At 39.9% G+C, this 9,056-nt stretch overlaps 1 protein-coding gene across 1 annotated transcript in view; it reads right to left on the reverse strand.

The window, feature by feature from the left end:
* Positions 1-8,331, reverse strand: part of esr2b (estrogen receptor 2b) — a 53,592-nt gene extending 45,261 nt beyond the window's left edge. The window contains exon 1 of the mRNA XM_053336048.1: positions 8,058-8,331. The gene's annotated coding sequence lies outside the window, so the exon portion shown is untranslated. The remainder of the gene's footprint in view (positions 1-8,057) is intronic.
* Between the last annotated feature and the right edge of the window lie 725 nt (positions 8,332-9,056).

Genomic DNA, 9,056 nt, shown 5'->3' on the forward strand with positions numbered 1-9,056 from the left:
ATGAGCTTCCTCCGTAGGGTGGCTGGGCCCTCCCTTAGAGATAGGGTGAGAAGCTCAGTTATCCGGAGGGAGCTCGGAGTAGACCCGCTGCTCCTCCACGTCGAGAGGAGCCAGATGAGGTGGTTCGGGCATCTAATCAGGATGCCTCCCGGACGCCTCCCTGGTGAGGTGTTCAGGGCCCGTCCCACCGGTAGGAGACCCCGAGGAAGACCCAGGACACGCTGGAGAGACTATGTCTCTCGGCTGGCCTGGGAACGCCTCGGGGTCCCCCTGGAAGAGCTGGACGAAGTGGCTGGGGAGAGGGAAGTCTGGGCTTCCCTGCTTAGGCTGCTGCCCCCGCGACCTGACCCCGGATAAGCGGCAAGAAGATGGATGGAAAAAATATGTTTCAAAGCATCCATATATGAGCAGTTCAAGGGAGCACACACACACAGCTGTAACGCTTCAACAAAACACGCGTCAGCAACAAAACCCAGAAAGACGGGGTCATAACATGAGTGTGCTGCAGGAAACAAATAACACAAATAAGATTGAAAATACGATATATTTCTGGAGGAGAGCGTAGTCTGCAGGCCAGTGAGAGAAAAAAAAAGTGTTTATTTCTTATATAAAGAAGCATGGAGCCTTCAGAGACCAGGCTCCCAGCCAGCAGCACATACCAAAACACAAAGACCCCCAGCAAAACCATTAGCCCGCCTTTATTCCTCCATTCTCTCACCCTCACAAAGCCAACAAGGAGCTGCTGGAGGAGAGAGTTGTGTTGAATTGAAGAGATCGACAGATTACATGGGAGTGGGAGGCGCTGCTGTAGCTGACAGTAGAGAGAGGCTTTAACTGGACTGACAGGAGAACAGGTCAGTCCCGTCTCTACTGTACAACCAAAAATATATACAGACTGCTTATAAAGCCACTTAAACTTCTTATTTTCTTATTTTTCTTTACATAAACTGAGACTTTAAACTGAATTTATTTATTATCAGTTGATTTACAAGCTGATTAAAGTGTGGATCAGAACTTTTTTCCCCCGCCATATTTAAAAGGATATGATCATCTTGTTAAAAATAACTCAAAATATTTAATAGATTATCAAAGTACAGTAGTTTGTGATTATTTAAATTGGTCAAGTGACTCATTTTTAAGTATTTTTTGAACTCTTAAATATCAGTGCTGGCCTCATGAACCACTGTATCAGTCTGACTACACTCAAAACCTGCTGAGACACAGTGTTTAGTCTGGATGTGGGATGCAGCAGACTGGATGCTCCGTAGCTGCCAATGACCTCTGACCTCTAGGACAAACTAGGAGGCAAAGACATACCGGCGTTGAACATGTTCTGCTCAAAACACAAAACATAGACTCGATGCCAGGAATAAAAACCCACCCGAAAAGCGACATGGAGGAGGTATGAACGTGACTTGAAGCTAAATTTGGAAAAGAAAGTAATTTATCCATTAGATCTGTAAATGTTTGAGTCCTGCACAATGTGTGTGTGTTTTTAATGTTATACAGAAATGTTTTTTTGTTAATGCATTATCATGTCTGATCTCTATATTCTGCAAGGTGTTAAAGCTCAGTGAGTCTCACCTAGTAAAACCATCTCTACTGCTAAATGACCATCACCACACAAAACAACCACATACACTCGTCATTTACTTTAAAATAGACCTTAAAAGCTCACCCTCCAATGCACATCATGCAGCTCTAATAATACAATGTAATGCACAATAATCAAAAAGCAAGCCCTTTTATTATAGACTGAAACTGTCGGCCTTCTGATCACAAAATAAAACTCCACAGATCACACCCTTTGCATCACATTTAAAAAATACTAATAATTATAATAATCAAGTGACCTCCAACGGCCAGTGAACAGTCAGCAGCAGAGCAGACCAGCAGTCCAGTTTACAGCAAAAACCCACTGATATGATCTAAAAATAATTCATGCAATATAACAAGCTGATGTCAACTATAGGAATCAATGCAGTGCATATATACAGTATACATGCAAGGATTTATTTCTGTTATGAAAACTTCTATGTATAACTTTCATACAATTACAGATACAGAAATTATTAATAAGATGTGGTGCAGAACAGTCATGCATAAAGAGTCTCTAACTTTCTCCACAAGAGGAAAAACATTGCTTTTGATAATGCATTAATCTAATGCATTTGGGTTTTCTTAGATTATTTGATTTTATTTTATTTCACACATCCCCGTAGGAAACTCGTCTCACTCTGTCAGCTGCCTCCGAGTCTTTCTGCAGATCTCTGTCCAGTATCATCCAGCGGTCTCTCCTCTCTAATATCTCTCTGACTGTCACACCACTTGATCGCCTCTCATCGTGAACCACTTAAGCTTTTTGCAAGACGTCTTTTAGCAACTTCTCCTCTACAGTAAGTATTCTCCTTTTTATTTCTATCTCACTGACATTCACCTCCTCATGAACAGGTGAAATTCATCAGACTGAAACAAGCAAACCTCACAGTAAAAAAAAAAAAAAATAGAAATAGAATTTAATCTCAGAATGCAGTAAAATACTTAGATAAGATAGCAAAGATATATATATTTTTTGCAGTGTTTTTGATATCCATTGCTTGTTTCCTTCCCTGCTCTTTTATAGGAGATTGCTATATTTAGTGGCACATTACTCCTACCGCCAACATCATCGCCCTCTGCAGTCAGCAGAAATGTCAGCAATGCATGTAGTGTGTTTATGCATCCTTATTATCATTATCTAGCTCTAGATAGCTCTGAGTGGTCAAAAACTCCACTGAGGATATGTTTAGACTCTTATAGGTAAATATTAACGAGGGATAGGTTGATTTTTTTTCTCCTTTTCTTAAAACAAACATTTAAATAAACACACACACACATTGAAACTGGTCACTTCATTCATTCCTCTTGTCTGTACTGGCTGTGAAGAAATCCCTTCCTAACACAATAGATAGGAGACAAAACCCACCGTCTTCCTTTAGTGCTGAGGTGCATTCAAAGACAAGGTGCAGCCCGAAATTGGACAAATTAACAGGATATCATCCAAAGTTAGTTTTTTAGTCAGATATCTCTCCTCTTTGTGTTAGTATCACTCCATCACGGCTCAGCAAGGTTACACAAAGAGTGACTTGCAGGAACACACACACTGAATATGTTGGAGAGCTAAAGCTTCATATTACTGTACTGTAGCTTCAACTGATATTTATGGTGCACTTTATCCCACCACCACTTATACTGAAATGCTGCGGTTGGTGTATGTGGGACAGTCAAGTGTCATGGATTACGTTCATCATCGAGGACTCAAGCTTACACATGTGGAACACCTATGAAATAGAGCTGGGCACTGGACTTAATCTTGCTCATGTCAAGTAATCGTGGTGCTCACTGTTGCCATGACAGCAAAGGTTGCCTATCTTTAAGGAATTAGAAAACTTGTCTCCAGTGATGATTTGAACCCAAACCATGATCTTAACATAGTTCTAATCAAGTAAGCTAGACATTAACCACAGCTTAGTCACACCTTAAAACATCTTTACTTTCACTCCCCAAAGATCCTCATGTGTGAGGGCAGCAGTGGAAAATACTAAACTAAAGAAACTGTGAAAATACATCATTGTTCATCAAGGCTGGAGATAATCTTTCATTAATCGTAATCGAGGTTAAAAGTTCAATTAATCGAGTTTGATTGGAAAAATATAACACGTTTTTTTATTACACCAAAAATCAAAAATAAACAATTAGGCCAACAAGGAGAAATTGTGGGCAATTGAATGCCAACCATTCTCATATATTTTGGTCATATATGAAAATACAGTCATTTCGGGAGGGGGTTTTAAGAGTCATGGGTGAAATTTTTGGATATAATATTCCTAATGATCCTCGGTATATATATCTAGGACTGATATCAGACGGTGTAATAGGTAAAGAAGACATATACCTGTTCAAGATGCTATCACTTGCAGCTAAGAAAGCCATTAGAAGAAGTTGGCTGAGAACGGACCCACTTGGACCACTTGGACTGAGCCACTGGCTGGACTGAGACATTGTAGAAGAAATTCGATCAATGGAACAAATGACCTACAGTCTTCGAATCAAAACAGAGCTGTACGCTGTAAGATGGACAAAATGGCATCTCTATGTGACAAAGTAGTGTTTATCCCCGTGTTTTTATTGATTGGAAAAAAAAAGTTCAATTAATTGTGATTTTGATTTTTGCCACAATCACCCAGCCCTACTATTAAAACCTAAAGCGGTTGAAATGACATCAATCATCGTTCAGGCCTGCAGCACGAAACAACTGAATGCCCCCAAAGCATGAAACAAACAGTCTTTTAATGAGGTTACACCCTGATATTAAAACAACCACAAAATGAGCTCGACATGTTTCTTCTCACCTGCTTGGAAACAACCGTTAACCGATCGACCGCAACGGGGGGGGGGGGGGGGACACCAAACGTGCAGAACTGTTTTCCGGCTCAAAACCGCTGCCGCCGTGTTTTAGTTACACTCTGTACTCGGGGAAATCTCGGGTGATGGATGACCTGTGGGTTTAGAGTGGGAGGGTATCAGGAATTGTTGAACAGAGCGGCCTTGGAAGAGTTTCGGCGCCGGCCGGTGGAATGCTTTTTTCAACGTGGGCGAAATCCGGATAACGGAAGGGGATGTCCTTAAAGTCTAACTTCTTATTTCTGGTAACGGCAGGACTTCCCTCCATCCTCCCTTTCACACACACACACACACACACACACACACATACACATACTTTCAACTCCCCCACATCTCAGTTATTCAAATGTGGAAAAGGAATCTGTTATTTACAGCACCAGCCAGATTATTATTACACCGTGAGCAGTCTCAAGGCTGTGGAAGGGAGGTTGCCAGGTTTACATCCTCACTGATTTCCACTGCAGAGCCAGCAGAACAGGAGCAGATATAGAGTTAGTTTTTGTTTGTGTGATAAAATAATCACGAGCGGCGTCAAAAAGATTAGAGCGTATGTATCAAAATGTCCCTTATGAGAAAAAATACAGTAAGGAACAGTATCTGAAAATGCAAAAAACCCATAAAAGTCACTTTAATGGGCGGCTTTATGAGCGATTTCATACCAATCTTGTTCGATCCACACTTTGGGACTCTTCAGTTTTGATATGAACCAGAATTAAAAAGGTGTGAAACCTCCTCTCCTCTAATTACGGTCCGGACATAAACGGCCAAATCTCAAATCCAATGACAAAAAAAAAAGGCGGTTAAGGTGTTTCAGACTTTTCAGACCAATTACAGGAAGTTCCAGCAGGATATCGTCATGGAAAAAGAAAGAAGAAAAAAGAGCTACAGTAGTACAAGGGGAGAGTAGGAGACTAAAGATTTCAACTGATAATGGTATAACAAAGAAACTGGCAAAATCACTTCGCAGGTATTTTCAGAGAGGATGAAAGAGAGAGAAAGAGAGAGAGAGAGAGAGAGAGCAACTCTACCTGAAGATAAAGAAACTGTTGTATGTGTATGTAGTGTATTATTATAATATAGTGGCAATGAAATTAAGCTGTCCATTAATTTTTCCCTTATTAACTCAAACAGCAGCCGAATTGACACCACGCCTTCGTCACATGCACGATCATCTACAAACCAATCGATGTGAAGAGGAGAGAGAGCAACTCTACCTGAAGATAAAGAAACTGTATCTAGTGTATTTTTATATATATATATATATAAAGTGGCAATGAAATTAATCTCTCCATTCATTTTCCCCTTATTAACTCAAACGGCAGATAAAAAGCCACCAGCCGAATTGACACCACGCCTTCGTCAGACACACGATCATCTACAAGCCAATCGATGTCAAGTATAGAAGCTCATGTAGGCGATAACGACAGGATGAAGGTAAAGTCATGTAAAGTGATCCAATGTGTACCAACGTATAATAAAAAGCATGAACCTTTGATGCACTTCACCTGCAGAGAAAGACATGATTGTGCAGCTGTGCAGGATTTGCTGAAGTAATCTCTGAAGAAAGATGGTAAATGGTAAACGGTAAATGGACTGTACTTATAAAGAGCCTTTCTAGTCTTTGCGACCACTCAAAGCGCTTTACATTACATCTCATTCACCCATTCACACACATTCATACACTGATGGCAGGAGCTACCACGAAGGGTGCCAACCTGCTCATCAGGGAGGAATTTAACCATTTCATTCACATTCATACACCGTTGGCACAGCAACCGGAGCAATCTGGGGTTAAATGTCTTGCCCAGGACATGTGGACGGGAATCGAACCACCAATCTTCCAATTGAGAGGACGACCGCTCTCCCTCCTGAGCCACAGCCACCCTGTGATCTTACCTTTCATCAGGTTTCTGCACGTTTGCATTAATATACAGTCAAGCCCGAAATTATTCATACCCCTGGCAAATTTTGACTTAAAGTTACTTTTATTCAACCAGCAAGTTGTTTTTTGACCGGAAGTGACACAGGCGTCTCCAAGAAGATAAAAAGACGATGTACAAAAGGCATCATTGTGGTAAAAAAAATATTTCAGTCAGCTTTTATTTACATTTGAACAAAAAGTGGCATGTCCAAAAGGGGTATGAATAATTTCGGGCTTGACTGTACACTTTATATTTTCTTTTTTCCCCAGGAGGTTACAGAAGCTTCTCAGGCCCCTAAAAGTACAATTCTGGCAGAAATTATTAATCAAATGGACTTTTCTTATATTAAATATATCAAAAATTGAGCCTTCACACTCTCAAATGTGCAGAATATGTCCCCTAGTAGACTGTCACAGAGCTGACAGGAGTGTTATATTAAAAACTCAATGAGAGGGTCGGATGATAGAGGATGTTAATGATGTACAGATCGTAACAGACATCAGACCCCCCCCCACCTCCCCACCCTAACACACCTCACCATTAACCATTAGGGAAGCTCCACTTTGCCTCAATACACACACACACACACACACACACACACACACACACACACACACACACAAAATCCAATTTTGAAGACATTTCATCGCTTAATTTTCTGTATATTATACATAATGTTCTCCAGAACTTATATTTACTGTCTTTTTTTTTAATCTCTCCTGACATTTCATTATTTATTTTCCTAATTTTTATATTCTACATTTCTATACCTCGTGTTTCTTTGATGAACGGATCAGATTGGAAGACAAAAGAAGATTTTTTTTTTGTACAGAGAAACTTGTTTAAACTGTGTAAATGACTAAAATAAATAAATGCTTTGATATGACACTGAGATGATATTGGATTATATAAATAAAGCTGGAAAATGTATATTTCATTCTGCTGGTGAGCTTCAGGTGGGATGTGGATTCTAGTTTAGAGCTTTTACAGGTCTGGACTTTTCTTTCACTAAGAGACTGAAGAAGATGCAGCTTTATAAAAAGGAAGGAGGAGCGGTGGGTCTGTCTGATGTCTCTATTGTCTCTGCTAAACTCAGCTCTGACTGACACAAATGAACATCACAAGTAAAAGTGCATTCACTGCCACACTTATTAAGCTTTTTTAACATCTCTATATGACATATTTGTTGCCTGCAGTGTCTCCATACAGAACTAAAGTATAGTTTTATTATTAGAAACGGAAGAAAAAGCAGCATAATCATATTTATTCATACATTTCCTGTCAGCTCTGGTCATATTATATTACACTCTTGTCATATTCCCAGTAGTTTTATGCTTTAAAGAAATATTATAGGACTCAAAGATGAAAAAAAATCCCTCTACCTGAAACAACAGCATTAACTATATTTAAACCTTTTTTGCGCTTTTTTCTGATTCTACCAAATTGCCATCCTGTCAAATAATGAAGAAAATAAGCACATTGAGGCTGTGAAGCATTGTTAAAGTGCTGAGCTTCTTAAATCCAGATAAATATCATAAAACTGACTCAATTTACTTTCACAATCAAGAGCAGAGCACAAGCTGCACCTGTTGAGACTGAAAACCCCAAAAACCACGGATCACTTTTCCTCTAAAGTAGAATAGAAAAGTTGGAAATTAAAAAATAATAATAATGTTATTTCATATCACAAACCTGTCAGTGGTTTTAAAGCAGGTGATCAGAGAGGTAAAGATCAGCTGTAGGTGTTGAGAGTTGTGTCGGTTTTCAGCGTCTCCGTTGCTGCTGTTGCTGCTGCTGCTGCTGCAAACATTCAATGAAAGCAGGAAAAAAAAAAGAAGAAGAAAAAAAAGCTGTGACGCGTAAAAGTGAAACTATAAACGCACATCACACCAACTGGCACTTATTCCCTTCTGCGTTATTCCTCCAAGAAAAAAACTTCATTCCTTGCGTTTCATTAATATTTCCCTTCATCCCCCTCTCTCACTGCTCAAAGTGGCAGGTTTAAGGTCTGGGCTGCTTTTGGAGACGTCATTGGTCCCGCCTTTTTGGAGAGCTGCCCAACAGCATTGCGCACGGGAGGAGGAGGAGGAAGAGGAGGAGGAGGGTCAGTAACTTTTACACAAGTGACAATAAAATGCTGTCTGGTCATATTTTTCATGCTTTCTGTCGTTTTTAATGAGTTCAGTCAGTGTGTAATCCGACCACACACCTCTCTGTTGTTTCAGTGCTTATACTCATCTGCTTAATGATTAAAGGAGATGTACTGTAGCACAAATACACCAAAGAGACCCACTAATATAATTTATATCCACTAGGAAAAATATCTGCTCCTATAAACTATAATTATCAGTGAACTGACATGACACCGCCAGATTTAGGCTCTGGCTTGCACCTTAGGTTTGGATTTAATTCAACTTTAAGCACCTTTTCCGTAGCTGAGCTGCTGTAGCTGCTGTAGCTGAGTCCATGTAATAAATTTGGATGGTGTAAATTCACAGTAAGCTGTTAGGCGATAAAACATCAGTATTATCTGTTCATTGTCGCTTCCTTTAAGCCTCTGCTGCCTCTTTATATTCCCATTCATCAGTTACATGCAGTATATTTAATGGTTGTAGCTTTTTTTTTTTTTTTTACCTCACACACAGTCTTACTAATGTTTGTGCATAATAATCAATAAGCCGGTTCTGGCCT

This window comes from Scomber japonicus, chromosome 16 (assembly GCF_027409825.1).
Source record: "Scomber japonicus isolate fScoJap1 chromosome 16, fScoJap1.pri, whole genome shotgun sequence".
Classification (NCBI taxonomy): domain Eukaryota; kingdom Metazoa; phylum Chordata; class Actinopteri; order Scombriformes; family Scombridae; genus Scomber; species Scomber japonicus.